This window comes from Garra rufa, unplaced genomic scaffold, assembly GCF_049309525.1.
Source record: "Garra rufa unplaced genomic scaffold, GarRuf1.0 hap1_unplaced_002, whole genome shotgun sequence".
Taxonomy (NCBI): Eukaryota; Metazoa; Chordata; class Actinopteri; order Cypriniformes; family Cyprinidae; genus Garra; species Garra rufa.
The window spans coordinates 5,949,867-5,964,750 of record NW_027394277.1 but is presented as its reverse complement, the minus strand read 5'-3'; the positions used below and the strand labels follow the sequence as shown (position 1 = coordinate 5,964,750).

Genomic DNA, 14,884 nt, shown 5'->3' with positions numbered 1-14,884 from the left:
ATTATATAAATAGTGAAGAAAAGGCAAAAGCTTACAGCACCTGGTATTCCCAGGCGGTCTCCCATCTAAGTACTAACCAGGCCCGACGCTGCTTTGCTTCCGAGATCAGACGAGATCGGGCGCTCTCAGCGCAGTATGGCCGTAAGCGAGTACTGCTCCAAAAAGTGGGCTATTTATAGATCAGCCTCCGTAAAAGCCATCATATTATATAAATAGTGAAGAAAAGGCAAAAGCTTACAGCACCTGGTATTCCCAGGCGGTCTCCCATCCAGAGTTACAAGATTAAAATGGGGTCAGATTTAACTGTGAGAGATGACTAGTGGTTAAAAGAATGAGACATAAAAGAAGATTGGTTTAAATAGATTTGGTTTATATACAAGGTTCACATAAAAAGACTTTAAAACAACACGATAAAACTAGGTAAATGCTGTTAAAAGAATACAGTTCATTTGTCCATACCCTAAAAACAGTCCAAGAATCCCAGTGTGTTGATAAGTCCAATGTGAGTGTCCACCATTGTATATACAATCCACAGAAAGTGTAATCCAAAGTTTGCAGGTGGTGAATGGAAAGGTGAGCTCTAAAATTAGCAAACTCCTTAATCCAACAGTTTGGTGACTGTCCTTTGTTTGTCATGCTGCTCTCTTATACAGTTGTACTTCCTGCTTCCTGTCATGTGTCTAGTCACATGGCAGGCCAACCATCCATTTATTTAAGACACACACACACTTAAAATGTTAAGAGCAATAAAATGGCCTAAAAAAACATGTAAAACACTTAACACTCTATAATACATTTAAATGATTGTAATAAATAGAGCGGTAAAACACGTCTTTCTAAAAGCCAGCATATTATATAAATAGTGAAGAAAAGGCAAAAGCTTACAGCACCTGGTATTCCCAGGCGGTCTCCCATCCAAGTACTAACCAGGCCCGACGCTGCTTTGCTTCCGAGATCAGACGAGATCGGGCGGTCTCAGCGCAGTATGGCCGTAAGCGAGGGCTGCTCCAAAAAGTGGCCTATTTAAAGATCAGCCTCCGTAAAAGCCAGCATATTATATAAATAGTGAAGAAAAGGCAAAAGCCTACAGCACCTGGTATTCCCAGGCGGTCTCCCATCTAAGTACTAACCAGGCCCGACGCTGCTTTGCTTCCGAGATCAGACGAGATAGGGCGGTCTCAGCGCGGTATGGCCGTAAGCGAGGGCTGCTCCAAAAAGTGGGCTATTTAAAGATCAGCCTCCGTAAAAGCCAGCATATTATATAAATAGTGAAGAAAAGGCAAAAGCTTACAGCACCTGGTATTCCCAGGCGGTCTCCCATCTAAGTACTAACCAGGCCCGACGCTGCTTTGCTTCCGAGATCAGACCAGATCGGGCGCTCTCAGCGCAGTATGGCCGTAAGCGAGTACTGCTCCAAAAAGTGGGCTATTTATAGATCAGCCTCCGTAAAAGCCATCATATTATATAAATAGTGAAGAAAAGGCAAAAGCTTACAGCACCTGGTATTCCCAGGCGGTCTCCCATCCAAGTACTAACCAGGCCCGACGCTGCTTTGCTTCCGAGATCAGACGAGATCGGGCGCACTCAGCGCAGTATGGCCGTAAGCGAGGACTGCTCCAAAAAGTGGGTTATTTATAGATCAGCCTCCGTAAAAGCCATCATATTATATAAATAGTGAAGAAAAGGCAAAAGCTTACAGCACCTGGTATTCCCAGGCGGTCTCCCATCCAGAGTTACAACATTAAAATGGGGTCAGAATTAACTGTGAGAGATGACTAGTGGTTAAAAGAATGAGACATAAAAGAAGATTGGTTTAAATAGATTTGGTTTTTATACAAGGTTCACATAAAAGACTTTAAAACAACACGATAAAACTAGGTAAATGCTGTTAAAAGAATACAGTTCATTTGTCCATACCCTAAAAACAGTCCAAGAATCCCAGTGTGTTGATAAGTCCAATGTGAGTGTCCACCATTGTATATACAATCCACAGAAAGTGTAATCCAAAGTTTGCAGGTGGTGAATGGAAAGGTGAGCTCTAAAATTAGCAAACTCCTTAATCCAACAGTTTGGTGACTGTCCTTTGTTTGTCATGCTGCTCTCTTATACAGTTGTACTTCCTGCTTCCTGTCATGTGTCTAGTCACATGGCAGGCCAACCATCCATTTATTTAAGACACACACACACACTTAAAATGTTAAGAGCAATAAAATGGCCTAAAAAAACATGTAAAACACTTAACACTCTATAATACATTTAAATGATTGTAATAAATAGAGCGGTAAAACACGTCTTTCTAAAAGCCAGCATATTATATAAATAGTGAAGAAAAGGCAAAAGCTTACAGCACCTGGTATTCCCAGGCGGTCTCCCATCCAAGTACTAACCAGGCCCGACGCTGCTTTGCTTCCGAGATCAGACGAGATCGGGCGGTCTCAGCGCAGTATGGCCGTAAGCGAGGGCTGCTCCAAAAAGTGGGCTATTTAAAGATCAGCCTCCGTAAAAGCCAGCATATTATATAAATAGTGAAGAAAAGGCAAAAGCTTACAGCACCTGGTATTCCCAGGCGGTCTCCCATCTAAGTACTAACCAGGCCCGACGCTGCTTTGCTTCCGAGATCAGACGAGATCGGGCGCTCTCAGCGCAGTATGGCCGTAAGCGAGTACTGCTCCAAAAAGTGGGCTATTTATAGATCAGCCTCCGTAAAAGCCATCATATTATATAAATAGTGAAGAAAAGGCAAAAGCTTACAGCACCTGGTATTCCCAGGCGGTCTCCCATCCAGAGTTACAAGATTAAAATGGGGTCAGATTTAACTGTGAGAGATGACTAGTGGTTAAAAGAATGAGACATAAAAGAAGATTGGTTTAAATAGATTTGGTTTATATACAAGGTTCACATAAAAGACTTTAAAACAACACGATAAAACTAGGTAAATGCTGTTAAAAGAATACAGTTCATTTGTCCATACCCTAAAAACAGTCCAAGAATCCCAGTGTGTTGATAAGTCCAATGTGAGTGTCCACCATTGTATATACAATCCACAGAAAGTGTAATCCAAAGTTTGCAGGTGGTGAATGGAAAGGTGAGCTCTAAAATTAGCAAACTCCTTAATCCAACAGTTTGGTGACTGTCCTTTGTTTGTCATGCTGCTCTCTTATACAGTTGTACTTCCTGCTTCCTGTCATGTGTCTAGTCACATGGCAGGCCAACCATCCATTTATTTAAGACACACACACACTTAAAATGTTAAGAGCAATAAAATGGCCTAAAAAAACATGTAAAACACTTAACACTCTATAATACATTTAAATGATTGTAATAAATAGAGCGGTAAAACACGTCTTTCTAAAAGCCAGCATATTATATAAATAGTGAAGAAAAGGCAAAAGCTTACAGCACCTGGTATTCCCAGGCGGTCTCCCATCCAAGTACTAACCAGGCCCGACGCTGCTTTGCTTCCGAGATCAGACGAGATCGGGCGGTCTCAGCGCAGTATGGCCGTAAGCGAGGGCTGCTCCAAAAAGTGGCCTATTTAAAGATCAGCCTCCGTAAAAGCCAGCATATTATATAAATAGTGAAGAAAAGGCAAAAGCTTACAGCACCTGGTATTCCCAGGCGGTCTCCCATCTAAGTACTAACCAGGCCCGACGCTGCTTTGCTTCCGAGATCAGACGAGATAGGGCGGTCTCAGCGCAGTATGGCCGTAAGCGAGGGCTGCTCCAAAAAGTGGGCTATTTAAAGATCAGCCTCCGTAAAAGCCAGCATATTATATAAATAGTGAAGAAAAGGCAAAAGCTTACAGCACCTGGTATTCCCAGGCGGTCTCCCATCTAAGTACTAACCAGGCCCGACGCTGCTTTGCTTCCGAGATCAGACCAGATCGGGCGCTCTCAGCGCAGTATGGCCGTAAGCGAGTACTGCTCCAAAAAGTGGGCTATTTATAGATCAGCCTCCGTAAAAGCCATCATATTATATAAATAGTGAAGAAAAGGCAAAAGCTTACAGCACCTGGTATTCCCAGGCGGTCTCCCATCCAGAGTTACAAGATTAAAATGGGGTCAGATTTAACTGTGAGAGATGACTAGTGGTTAAAAGAATGAGACATAAAAGAAGATTGGTTTAAATAGATTTGGTTTTTATACAAGGTTCACATAAAAGACTTTAAAACAACACGATAAAACTAGGTAAATGCTGTTAAAAGAATACAGTTCATTTGTCCATACCCTAAAAACAGTCCAAGAATCCCAGTGTGTTGATAAGTCCAATGTGAGTGTCCACCATTGTATATACAATCCACAGAAAGTGTAATCCAAAGTTTGCAGGTGGTGAATGGAAAGGTGAGCTCTAAAATTAGCAAACTCCTTAATCCAACAGTTTGGTGACTGTCCTTTGTTTGTCATGCTGCTCTCTTATACAGTTGTACTTCCTGCTTCCTGTCATGTGTCTAGTCACATGGCAGGCCAACCATCCATTTATTTAAGACACACACACACTTAAAATGTTAAGAGCAATAAAATGGCCTAAAAAAACATGTAAATCACTTAACACTCTATAATACATTTAAATGATTGTAATAAATAGAGCGGTAAAACACGTCTTTCTAAAAGCCAGCATATTATATAAATAGTGAAGAAAAGGCAAAAGCTTACAGCACCTGGTATTCCCAGGCGGTCTCCCATCCAAGTACTAACCAGGCCCGACGCTGCTTAGCTTCCGAGATCAGACGAGATCGGGCGGTCTCAGCGCAGTATGGCCGTAAGCGAGGGCTGCTCCAAAAAGTGGGCTATTTAAAGATCAGCCTCCGTAAAAGCCAGCATATTATATAAATAGTGAAGAAAAGGCAAAAGCTTACAGCACCTGGTATTCCCAGGCGGTCTCCCATCTAAGTACTAACCAGGCCCGACGCTGCTTTGCTTCCGAGATCAGACGAGATCGGGCGCTCTCAGCGCAGTATGGCCGTAAGCGAGTACTGCTCCAAAAAGTGGGCTATTTATAGATCAGCCTCCGTAAAAGCCATCATATTATATAAATAGTGAAGAAAAGGCAAAAGCTTACAGCACCTGGTATTCCCAGGCGGTCTCCCATCCAGAGTTACAAGATTAAAATGGGGTCAGATTTAACTGTGAGAGATGACTAGTGGTTAAAAGAATGAGACATAAAAGAAGATTGGTTTAAATAGATTTGGTTTATATACAAGGTTCACATAAAAGACTTTAAAACAACACGATAAAACTAGGTAAATGCTGTTAAAAGAATACAGTTCATTTGTCCATACCCTAAAAACAGTCCAAGAATCCCAGTGTGTTGATAAGTCCAATGTGAGTGTCCACCATTGTATATACAATCCACAGAAAGTGTAATCCAAAGTTTGCAGGTGGTGAATGGAAAGGTGAGCTCTAAAATTAGCAAACTCCTTAATCCAACAGTTTGGTGACTGTCCTTTGTTTGTCATGCTGCTCTCTTATACAGTTGTACTTCCTGCTTCCTGTCATGTGTCTAGTCACATGGCAGGCCAACCATCCATTTATTTAAGACACACACTTAAAATGTTAAGAGCAATAAAATGGCCTAAAAAAACATGTAAAACACTTAACACTCTATAATACATTTAAATGATTGTAATAAATAGAGCGGTAAAACACGTCTTTCTAAAAGCCAGCATATTATATAAATAGTGAAGAAAAGGCAAAAGCTTACAGCACCTGGTATTCCCAGGCGGTCTCCCATCCAAGTACTAACCAGGCCCGACGCTGCTTTGCTTCCGAGATCAGACGAGATCGGGCGCACTCAGCGCAGTATGGCCGTAAGCGAGGACTGCTCCAAAAAGTGGGTTATTTATAGATCAGCCTCCGTAAAAGCCATCATATTATATAAATAGTGAAGAAAAGGCAAAAGCTTACAGCACCTGGTATTCCCAGGCGGTCTCCCATCCAGAGTTACAACATTAAAATGGGGTCAGATTTAACTGTGAGAGATGACTAGTGGTTAAAAGAATGAGACATAAAAGATTGGTTTAAATAGATTTGGTTTATATACAAGGTTCACATAAAAGACTTTAAAACAACACGATAAAACTAGGTAAATGCTGTTAAAAGAATACAGTTCATTTGTCCATACCCTAAAAACAGTCCAAGAATCCCAGTGTGTTGATAAGTCCAATGTGAGTGTCCACCATTGTATATACAATCCACAGAAAGTGTAATCCAAAGTTTGCAGGTGGTGAATGGAAAGGTGAGCTCTAAAATTAGCAACTCCTTAATCCAACAGTTTGGTGACTTTTTTTGTCATGCTGCTCTCTTATACAGTTGTACTTCCTGCTTCCTGTCATGTGTCTAGTCACATGGCAGGCGAACCATCCATTTATTAAAGACACACACACACTTAAAATGTTAAGAGTAATAAAATGGCCTAAAAAACATGTAAAACACTTAACACTCTATAATACATTTAAATGATTGTAATAAATAGAGCGGTAAAACACGTCTTTCTAAAAGCCAGCATATTATATAAATAGTGAAGAAAAGGCAAAAGCTTACAGCACCTGGTATTCCCAGGCGGTCTCCCATCCAAGTACTAACCAGGCCCGACGCTGCTTTGCTTCCGAGATCAGACGAGATCGGGCAGTCTCAGCGCAGTATGGCCGTAAGCGAGGGCTGCTCCAAAAAGTGGGCTATTTAAAGATGAGCCTCTGTAAAAGCCAGCATATTATATAAATAGTGAAGAAAAGGCAAAAGCTTACAGCACCTGGTATTCCCAGGCGGTCTCCCATCCAGAGTTACAAGATTAAAATGGGGTCAGATTTAACTGTGAGAGATGAGTAGTGGTTAAAAGAATGAGACATAAAAGAAGATTGGTTTAAATAGATTTGGTTTATATACAAGGTTCACATAAAAGACTTTAAAACAACACGATAAAACTAGGTAAATGCTGTTAAAAGAATACAGTTCAATTGTCCATACCCTAAAAACAGTCCAAGAATCCTAGTGTGTTGATAAGTCCAATGTGAGTGTCCACCATTGTATATACAATCCACAGAAAGTGTAATCCAAAGTTTGCAGGTGGTGAATGGAAAGGTGAGCTCTAAAATTAGCAAACTCCTTAATCCAACAGTTTGGTGACTGTCCTTTGTTTGTCATGCTGCTCTCTTATACAGTTGTACTTCCTGCTTCCTGTCATGTGTCTAGTCACATGGCAGGCCAACCATCCATTTATTTAAGACACACACACACTTAAAATGTTAAGAGCAATAAAATGGCCTAAAAAAACATGTAAAACACTTAACAATCTATAATACATTTAAATGATTGTAATAAATAGAGCGGTAAAACACGTCTTTCTAAAAGCCAGCATATTATATAAATAGTGAAGAAAAGGCAAAAGCTTACAGCACCTGGTATTCCCAGGCGGTCTCCCATCCAAGTACTAACCAGGCCCGACGCTGCTTTGCTTCCGAGATCAGACGAGATTGGGCGGTCTCAGCGCGGTATGGCCGTAAGCGAGGGCTGCTCCAAAAAGTGGCCTATTTAAAGATCAGCCTCCGTAAAAGCCAGCATATTATATAAATAGTGAAGAAAAGGCAAAAGCTTACAGCACCTGGTATTCCCAGGCGGTCTCCCATCCAAGTACTAACCAGGCCCGACGCTGCTTTGCTTACGAGATCAGACGAGATAGGGCGGTCTCAGCGCAGTATGGCCGTAAGTGAGGGCTGCTCCAAAAAGTGGGCTATTTAAAGATCAGCCTCCGTAAAAGCCAGCATATTATATAAATAGTGAAGAAAAGGCAAAAGCTTACAGCACCTGGTATTCCCAGGCGGTCTCCCATCTAAGTACTAACCAGGCCCGACGCTGCTTTGCTTCCGAGATCAGACGAGATCGGGCGCACTCAGCGCAGTATGGCCGTAAGCGAAGACTGCTCCAAAAAGTGGGTTATTTATAGATCAGCCTCCGTAAAAGCCATCATATTATATAAATAGTGAAGAAAAGGCAAAAGCTTACAGCACCTGGTATTCCCAGGCGGTCTCCCATCCAGAGTTACAACATTAAAATGGGGTCAGAATTAACTGTGAGAGATGACTAGTGGTTAAAAGAATGAGACATAAAAGAAGATTGGTTTAAATAGATTTGGTTTTTATACAAGGTTCACATAAAAGACTTTAAAACAACACGATAAAACTAGGTAAATGCTGTTAAAAGAATACAGTTCATTTGTCCATACCCTAAAAACAGTCCAAGAATCCCAGTGTGTTGATAAGTCCAATGTGAGTGTCCACCATTGTATATACAATCCACAGAAAGTGTAATCCAAAGTTTGCAGGTGGTGAATGGAAAGGTGAGCTCTAAAATTAGCAAACTCCTTAATCCAACAGTTTGGTGACTGTCCTTTGTTTGTCATGCTGCTCTCTTATACAGTTGTACTTCCTGCTTCCTGTCATGTGTCTAGTCACATGGCAGGCCAACCATCCATTTATTTAAGACACACACACACTTAAAATGTTAAGAGCAATAAAATGGCCTAAAAAAAACATGTAAAACACTTAACACTCTATAATACATTTAAATGATTGTAATAAATAGAGCGGTAAAACACGTCTTTCTAAAAGCCAGCATATTATATAAATAGTGAAGAAAAGGCAAAAGCTTACAGCACCTGGTATTCCCAGGCGGTCTCCCATCCAAGTACTAACCAGGCCCGACGCTGCTTTGCTTCCGAGATCAGACGAGATCGGGCGGTCTCAGCGCAGTATGGCCGTAAGCGAGGGCTGCTCCAAAAAGTGGGCTATTTAAAGATCAGCCTCCGTAAAAGCCAGCATATTATATAAATAGTGAAGAAAAGGCAAAAGCTTACAGCACCTGGTATTCCCAGGCGGTCTCCCATCTAAGTACTAACCAGGCCCGACGCTGCTTTGCTTCCGAGATCAGACGAGATCGGGCGCTCTCAGCGCAGTATGGCCGTAAGCGAGTACTGCTCCAAAAAGTGGGCTATTTATAGATCAGCCTCCGTAAAAGCCATCATATTATATAAATAGTGAAGAAAAGGCAAAAGCTTACAGCACCTGGTATTCCCAGGCGGTCTCCCATCCAGAGTTACAAGATTAAAATGGGGTCAGATTTAACTGTGAGAGATGACTAGTGGTTAAAAGAATGAGACATAAAAGAAGATTGGTTTAAATAGATTTGGTTTATATACAAGGTTCACATAAAAAGACTTTAAAACAACACGATAAAACTAGGTAAATGCTGTTAAAAGAATACAGTTCATTTGTCCATACCCTAAAAACAGTCCAAGAATCCCAGTGTGTTGATAAGTCCAATGTGAGTGTCCACCATTGTATATACAATCCACAGAAAGTGTAATCCAAAGTTTGCAGGTGGTGAATGGAAAGGTGAGCTCTAAAATTAGCAAACTCCTTAATCCAACAGTTTGGTGACTGTCCTTTGTATGTCATGCTGCTCTCTTATACAGTTGTACTTCCTGCTTCCTGTCATGTGTCTAGTCACATGGCAGGCCAACCATCCATTTATTTAAGACACACACACACTTAAAATGTTAAGAGCAATAAAATGGCCTAAAAAAACATGTAAAACACTTAACACTCTATAATACATTTAAATGATTGTAATAAATAGAGCGGTAAAACACGTCTTTCTAAAAGCCAGCATATTATATAAATAGTGAAGAAAAGGCAAAAGCTTACAGCACCTGGTATTCCCAGGCGGTCTCCCATCCAAGTACTAACCAGGCCCGACGCTGCTTTGCTTCCGAGATCAGACGAGATCGGGCGGTCTCAGCGCAGTATGGCCGTAAGCGAGGGCTGCTCCAAAAAGTGGGCTATTTAAAGATCAGCCTCCGTAAAAGCCAGCATATTATATAAATAGTGAAGAAAAGGCAAAAGCTTACAGCACCTGGTATTCCCAGGCGGTCTCCCATCTAAGTACTAACCAGGCCCGACGCTGCTTTGCTTCCGAGATCAGACGAGATCGGGCGCTCTCAGCGCAGTATGGCCGTAAGCGAGTACTGCTCCAAAAAGTGGGCTATTTATAGATCAGCCTCCGTAAAAGCCATCATATTATATAAATAGTGAAGAAAAGGCAAAAGCTTACAGCACCTGGTATTCCCAGGCGGTCTCCCATCCAGAGTTACAAGATTAAAATGGGGTCAGATTTAACTGTGAGAGATGACTAGTGGTTAAAAGAATGAGACATAAAAGAAGATTGGTTTAAATAGATTTGGTTTATATACAAGGTTCACATAAAAAGACTTTAAAACAACACGATAAAACTAGGTAAATGCTGTTAAAAGAATACAGTTCATTTGTCCATACCCTAAAAACAGTCCAAGAATCCCAGTGTGTTGATAAGTCCAATGTGAGTGTCCACCATTGTATATACAATCCACAGAAAGTGTAATCCAAAGTTTGCAGGTGGTGAATGGAAAGGTGAGCTCTAAAATTAGCAAACTCCTTAATCCAACAGTTTGGTGACTGTCCTTTGTATGTCATGCTGCTCTCTTATACAGTTGTACTTCCTGCTTCCTGTCATGTGTCTAGTCACATGGCAGGCCAACCATCCATTTATTTAAGACACACACACACTTAAAATGTTAAGAGCAATAAAATGGCCTAAAAAAACATGTAAAACACTTAACACTCTATAATACATTTAAATGATTGTAATAAATAGAGCGGTAAAACACGTCTTTCTAAAAGCCAGCATATTATATAAATAGTGAAGAAAAGGCAAAAGCTTACAGCACCTGGTATTCCCAGGCGGTCTCCCATCCAGAGTTACAAGATTAAAATGGGGTCAGATTTAACTGTGAGAGATGACTAGTGGTTAAAAGAATGAGACATAAAAGAAGATTGGTTTAAATAGATTTGGTTTATATACAAGGTTCACATAAAAGACTTTAAAACAACACGATAAAACTAGGTAAATGCTGTTAAAAGAATACAGTTCATTTGTCCATACCCTAAAAACAGTCCAAGAATCCCAGTGTGTTGATAAGTCCAATGTGAGTGTCCACCATTGTATATACAATCCACAGAAAGTGTAATCCAAAGTTTGCAGGTGGTGAATGGAAAGGTGAGCTCTAAAATTAGCAACTCCTTAATCCAACAGTTTGGTGACTTTTTTTGTCATGCTGCTCTCTTATACAGTTGTACTTCCTGCTTCCTGTCATGTGTCTAGTCACATGGCAGGCCAACCATCCATTTATTAAAGACACACACACACACACACACACTTAAAATGTTAAGAGTAATAAAATGGCCTAAAAAACATGTAAAACACTTAACACTCTATAATACATTTAAATGATTGTAATAAATAGAGCGGTAAAACACGTCTTTCTAAAAGCCAGCATATTATATAAATAGTGAAGAAAAGGCAAAAGCTTACAGCACCTGGTATTCCCAGGCGGTCTCCCATCCAAGTACTAACAAGGCCCGACGCTGCTTTGCTTCCGAGATCAGACGAGATCGGGCGCACTCAGCGCAGTATGGCCGTAAGCGAGGACTGCTCCAAAAAGTGGGTTATTTATAGATCAGCCTCCGTAAAAGCCATCATATTATATAAATAGTGAAGAAAAGGCAAAAGCTTACAGCACCTGGTATTCCCAGGCGGTCTCCCATCCAGAGTCACAACATTAAAATGGGGTCAGAATTAACTGTGAGAGATGACTAGTGGTTAAAAGAATGAGACATAAAAGAAGATTGGTTTAAATAGATTTGGTTTTTATACAAGGTTCACATAAAAGACTTTAAAACAACACGATAAAACTAGGTAAATGCTGTTAAAAGAATACAGTTCATTTGTCCATACCCTAAAAACAGTCCAAGAATCCCAGTGTGTTGATAAGTCCAATGTGAGTGTCCACCATTGTATATACAATCCACAGAAAGTGTAATCCAAAGTTTGCAGGTGGTGAATGGAAAGGTGAGCTCTAAAATTAGCAAACTCCTTAATCCAACAGTTTGGTGACTGTCCTTTGTTTGTCATGCTGCTCTCTTATACAGTTGTACTTCCTGCTTCCTGTCATGTGTCTAGTCACATGGCAGGCCAACCATCCATTTATTTAAGACACACACTTAAAATGTTAAGAGCAATAAAATGGCCTAAAAAAACATGTAAAACACTTAACACTCTATAATACATTTAAATGATTGTAATAAATAGAGCGGTAAAACACGTCTTTCTAAAAGCCAGCATATTATATAAATAGTGAAGAAAAGGCAAAAGCTTACAGCACCTGGTATTCCCAGGCGGTCTCCCTTCCAGAGTTACAAGATTAAAATGGGGTCAGATTTAACTGTGAGAGATGACTAGTGGTTAAAAGAATGAGACATAAAAGAAGATTGGTTTAAATAGATTTGGTTTATATACAAGGTTCACATAAAAGACTTTAAAACAACACGATAAAACTAGGTAAATGCTGTTAAAAGAATACAGTTCATTTGTCCATACCCTAAAAACAGTCCAAGAATCCCAGTGTGTTGATAAGTCCAATGTGAGTGTCCACCATTGTATATACAATCCACAGAAAGTGTAATCCAAAGTTTGCAGGTGGTGAATGGAAAGGTGAGCTCTAAAATTAGCAAACTCCTTAATCCAACAGTTTGGTGACTGTCCTTTGTTTGTCATGCTGCTCTCTTATACAGTTGTACTTCCTGCTTCCTGTCATGTGTCTAGTCACATGGCAGGCCAACCATCCATTTATTTAAGACACACACTTAAAATGTTAAGAGCAATAAAATGGCCTAAAAAAACATGTAAAACACTTAACACTCTATAATACATTTAAATGATTGTAATAAATAGAGCGGTAAAACACGTCTTTCTAAAAGCCAGCATATTATATAAATAGTGAAGAAAAGGCAAAAGCTTACAGCACCTGGTATTCCCAGGCGGTCTCCCATCCAAGTACTAACCAGGCCCGACGCTGCTTTGCTTCCGAGATCAGACGAGATCGGGCGGTCTCAGCGCAGTATGGCCGTAAGCGAGGGCTGCTCCAAAAAGTGGGCTATTTAAAGATCAGCCTCCGTAAAAGCCAGCATATTATATAAATAGTGAAGAAAAGGCAAAAGCTTACAGCACCTGGTATTCCCAGGCGGTCTCCCATCTAAGTACTAACCAGGCCCGACGCTGCTTTGCTTCCGAGATCAGACGAGATCGGGCGCACTCAGCGCAGTATGGCCGTAAGCGAGGACTGCTCCAAAAAGTGGGTTATTTATAGATCAGCCTCCGTAAAAGCCATCATATTATATAAATAGTGAAGAAAAGGCAAAAGTTTACAGCACCTGGTATTCCCAGGCGGTCTCCCATCCAGAGTTACAACATTAAAATGGGGTCAGAATTAACTGTGAGAGATGACTAGTGGTTAAAAGAATGAGACATAAAAGAAGATTGGTTTAAATAGATTTGGTTTTTATACAAGGTTCACATAAAAGACTTTAAAACAACACGATAAAACTAGGTAAATGCTGTTAAAAGAATACAGTTCATTTGTCCATACCCTAAAAACAGTAAAAGAATCCCAGTGTGTTGATAAGTCCAATGTGAGTGTCCACCATTGTATATACAATCCACAGAAAGTGTAATCCAAAGTTTGCAGGTGGTGAATGGAAAGGTGAGCTCTAAAATTAGCAAACTCCTTAATCCAACAGTTTGGTGACTGTCCTTTGTTTGTCATGCTGCTCTCTTATACAGTTGTACTTCCTACTTCCTGTCATGTGTCTAGTCACATGGCAGGCCAACCATCCATTTATTTAAGACACACACACACTTAAAATGTTAAGAGCAATAAAATGGCCTAAAAAAACATGTAAAACACTTAACACTCTATAATACATTTAAATGATTGTAATAAATAGAGCGGTAAAACACGTCTTTCTAAAAGCCAGCATATTATATAAATAGTGAAGAAAAGGCAAAAGCTTACAGCACCTGGTATTCCCAGGCGGTCTCCCATCCAAGTACTAACCAGGCCCGACGCTGCTTTGCTTCCGAGATCAGACGAGATCGGGCGGTCTCAGCGCAGTATGGCCTTAAGCAGGGGGCTGCTCCAAAAAGTGGGCTATTTAAAGATCAGCCTCCGTAAAAGCCAGCATATTATATAAATAGTGAAGAAAAGGCAAAAGCTTACAGCACCTGGTATTCCCAGGCGGTCTCCCATCTAAGTACTAACCAGGCCCGACGCTGCTTTGCTTCCGAGATCAGACGAGATCGGGCGCTCTCAGCGCAGTATGGCCGTAAGCGAGTACTGCTCCAAAAAGTGGGCTATTTATAGATCAGCCTCCGTAAAAGCCATCATATTATATAAATAGTGAAGAAAAGGCAAAAGCTTACAGCACCTGGTATTCCCAGGCGGTCTCCCATCCAGAGTTACAAGATTAAAATGGGGTCAGATTTAACTGTGAGAGATGACTAGTGGTTAAAAGAATGAGACATAAAAGAAGATTGGTTTAAATAGATTTGGTTTATATACAAGGTTCACATAAAAAGACTTTAAAACAACACGATAAAACTAGGTAAATGCTGTTAAAAGAATACAGTTCATTTGTCTATACCCTAAAAACAGTCCAAGAATCCCAGTGTGTTGATAAGTCCAATGTGAGTGTCCACCATTGTATATACAATCCACAGAAAGTGTAATCCAAAGTTTGCAGGTGGTGAATGGAAAGGTGAGCTCTAAAATTAGCAAACTCCTTAATCCAACAGTTTGGTGACTGTCCTTTGTTTGTCATGCTGCTCTCTTATACAGTTGTACTTCCTGCTTCCTGTCATGTGTCTAGTCACATGGCAGGCCAACCATCCATTTATTTAAGACACACACACACTTAAAATGTTAAGAGCAATAAAATGGCCTAAAAAAACATGTAAAACAC

The 14,884-nt window shown here is 40.5% G+C and overlaps 25 non-coding genes and 1 pseudogene across 25 annotated transcripts; all 26 read right to left on the bottom strand.

Annotated features, from left to right (window-relative positions):
* Positions 1-28: 28 nt before the first annotated feature.
* On the bottom strand, positions 29-147 carry LOC141306878 (5S ribosomal RNA). The gene has a single exon (XR_012345834.1). It is a non-coding gene; the product is annotated as a 5S ribosomal RNA (ribosomal RNA).
* A 731-nt stretch (positions 148-878) lies between these two features.
* LOC141307278 (5S ribosomal RNA) lies at positions 879-997 on the bottom strand. Its single transcript, XR_012346232.1, has one exon. It is a non-coding gene; the product is annotated as a 5S ribosomal RNA (ribosomal RNA).
* An 84-nt stretch (positions 998-1,081) lies between these two features.
* LOC141307700 (5S ribosomal RNA) lies at positions 1,082-1,200 on the bottom strand. Its single transcript, XR_012346650.1, has one exon. It is a non-coding gene; the product is annotated as a 5S ribosomal RNA (ribosomal RNA).
* An 84-nt stretch (positions 1,201-1,284) lies between these two features.
* LOC141307587 (5S ribosomal RNA) lies at positions 1,285-1,403 on the bottom strand. Its single transcript, XR_012346539.1, has one exon. It is a non-coding gene; the product is annotated as a 5S ribosomal RNA (ribosomal RNA).
* An 84-nt stretch (positions 1,404-1,487) lies between these two features.
* LOC141306794 (5S ribosomal RNA) lies at positions 1,488-1,606 on the bottom strand. Its single transcript, XR_012345752.1, has one exon. It is a non-coding gene; the product is annotated as a 5S ribosomal RNA (ribosomal RNA).
* A 732-nt stretch (positions 1,607-2,338) lies between these two features.
* On the bottom strand, positions 2,339-2,457 carry LOC141307277 (5S ribosomal RNA). Its single transcript, XR_012346231.1, has one exon. It is a non-coding gene; the product is annotated as a 5S ribosomal RNA (ribosomal RNA).
* An 84-nt stretch (positions 2,458-2,541) lies between these two features.
* LOC141306877 (5S ribosomal RNA) lies at positions 2,542-2,660 on the bottom strand. Its single transcript, XR_012345833.1, has one exon. It is a non-coding gene; the product is annotated as a 5S ribosomal RNA (ribosomal RNA).
* Positions 2,661-3,390: 730 nt separating this feature from the next.
* On the bottom strand, positions 3,391-3,509 carry LOC141307276 (5S ribosomal RNA). Its single transcript, XR_012346230.1, has one exon. It is a non-coding gene; the product is annotated as a 5S ribosomal RNA (ribosomal RNA).
* Positions 3,510-3,593: 84 nt separating this feature from the next.
* On the bottom strand, positions 3,594-3,712 carry LOC141307718 (5S ribosomal RNA). The gene has a single exon (XR_012346668.1). It is a non-coding gene; the product is annotated as a 5S ribosomal RNA (ribosomal RNA).
* An 84-nt stretch (positions 3,713-3,796) lies between these two features.
* LOC141307586 (5S ribosomal RNA) lies at positions 3,797-3,915 on the bottom strand. Its single transcript, XR_012346538.1, has one exon. It is a non-coding gene; the product is annotated as a 5S ribosomal RNA (ribosomal RNA).
* A 730-nt stretch (positions 3,916-4,645) lies between these two features.
* Positions 4,646-4,764, bottom strand: LOC141306689 (5S ribosomal RNA). The gene has a single exon (XR_012345646.1). It is a non-coding gene; the product is annotated as a 5S ribosomal RNA (ribosomal RNA).
* An 84-nt stretch (positions 4,765-4,848) lies between these two features.
* On the bottom strand, positions 4,849-4,967 carry LOC141306876 (5S ribosomal RNA). Its single transcript, XR_012345832.1, has one exon. It is a non-coding gene; the product is annotated as a 5S ribosomal RNA (ribosomal RNA).
* A 726-nt stretch (positions 4,968-5,693) lies between these two features.
* On the bottom strand, positions 5,694-5,812 carry LOC141306793 (5S ribosomal RNA). The gene has a single exon (XR_012345751.1). It is a non-coding gene; the product is annotated as a 5S ribosomal RNA (ribosomal RNA).
* A 720-nt stretch (positions 5,813-6,532) lies between these two features.
* Positions 6,533-6,651, bottom strand: LOC141307508 (5S ribosomal RNA). The gene has a single exon (XR_012346460.1). It is a non-coding gene; the product is annotated as a 5S ribosomal RNA (ribosomal RNA).
* A 730-nt stretch (positions 6,652-7,381) lies between these two features.
* LOC141307529 (5S ribosomal RNA) lies at positions 7,382-7,500 on the bottom strand. The gene has a single exon (XR_012346481.1). It is a non-coding gene; the product is annotated as a 5S ribosomal RNA (ribosomal RNA).
* An 84-nt stretch (positions 7,501-7,584) lies between these two features.
* Positions 7,585-7,703, bottom strand: LOC141307748 (5S ribosomal RNA; annotated as a pseudogene).
* Positions 7,704-7,787: 84 nt separating this feature from the next.
* LOC141307190 (5S ribosomal RNA) lies at positions 7,788-7,906 on the bottom strand. The gene has a single exon (XR_012346144.1). It is a non-coding gene; the product is annotated as a 5S ribosomal RNA (ribosomal RNA).
* Positions 7,907-8,637: 731 nt separating this feature from the next.
* On the bottom strand, positions 8,638-8,756 carry LOC141307275 (5S ribosomal RNA). Its single transcript, XR_012346229.1, has one exon. It is a non-coding gene; the product is annotated as a 5S ribosomal RNA (ribosomal RNA).
* Positions 8,757-8,840: 84 nt separating this feature from the next.
* On the bottom strand, positions 8,841-8,959 carry LOC141306874 (5S ribosomal RNA). The gene has a single exon (XR_012345831.1). It is a non-coding gene; the product is annotated as a 5S ribosomal RNA (ribosomal RNA).
* Positions 8,960-9,690: 731 nt separating this feature from the next.
* Positions 9,691-9,809, bottom strand: LOC141307274 (5S ribosomal RNA). The gene has a single exon (XR_012346228.1). It is a non-coding gene; the product is annotated as a 5S ribosomal RNA (ribosomal RNA).
* An 84-nt stretch (positions 9,810-9,893) lies between these two features.
* Positions 9,894-10,012, bottom strand: LOC141306873 (5S ribosomal RNA). Its single transcript, XR_012345830.1, has one exon. It is a non-coding gene; the product is annotated as a 5S ribosomal RNA (ribosomal RNA).
* Positions 10,013-11,392: 1,380 nt separating this feature from the next.
* LOC141307620 (5S ribosomal RNA) lies at positions 11,393-11,511 on the bottom strand. Its single transcript, XR_012346572.1, has one exon. It is a non-coding gene; the product is annotated as a 5S ribosomal RNA (ribosomal RNA).
* A 1,368-nt stretch (positions 11,512-12,879) lies between these two features.
* LOC141307272 (5S ribosomal RNA) lies at positions 12,880-12,998 on the bottom strand. Its single transcript, XR_012346227.1, has one exon. It is a non-coding gene; the product is annotated as a 5S ribosomal RNA (ribosomal RNA).
* Positions 12,999-13,082: 84 nt separating this feature from the next.
* On the bottom strand, positions 13,083-13,201 carry LOC141307189 (5S ribosomal RNA). Its single transcript, XR_012346143.1, has one exon. It is a non-coding gene; the product is annotated as a 5S ribosomal RNA (ribosomal RNA).
* Positions 13,202-13,931: 730 nt separating this feature from the next.
* Positions 13,932-14,050, bottom strand: LOC141307675 (5S ribosomal RNA). Its single transcript, XR_012346625.1, has one exon. It is a non-coding gene; the product is annotated as a 5S ribosomal RNA (ribosomal RNA).
* Positions 14,051-14,135: 85 nt separating this feature from the next.
* LOC141306872 (5S ribosomal RNA) lies at positions 14,136-14,254 on the bottom strand. The gene has a single exon (XR_012345829.1). It is a non-coding gene; the product is annotated as a 5S ribosomal RNA (ribosomal RNA).
* Between the last annotated feature and the right edge of the window lie 630 nt (positions 14,255-14,884).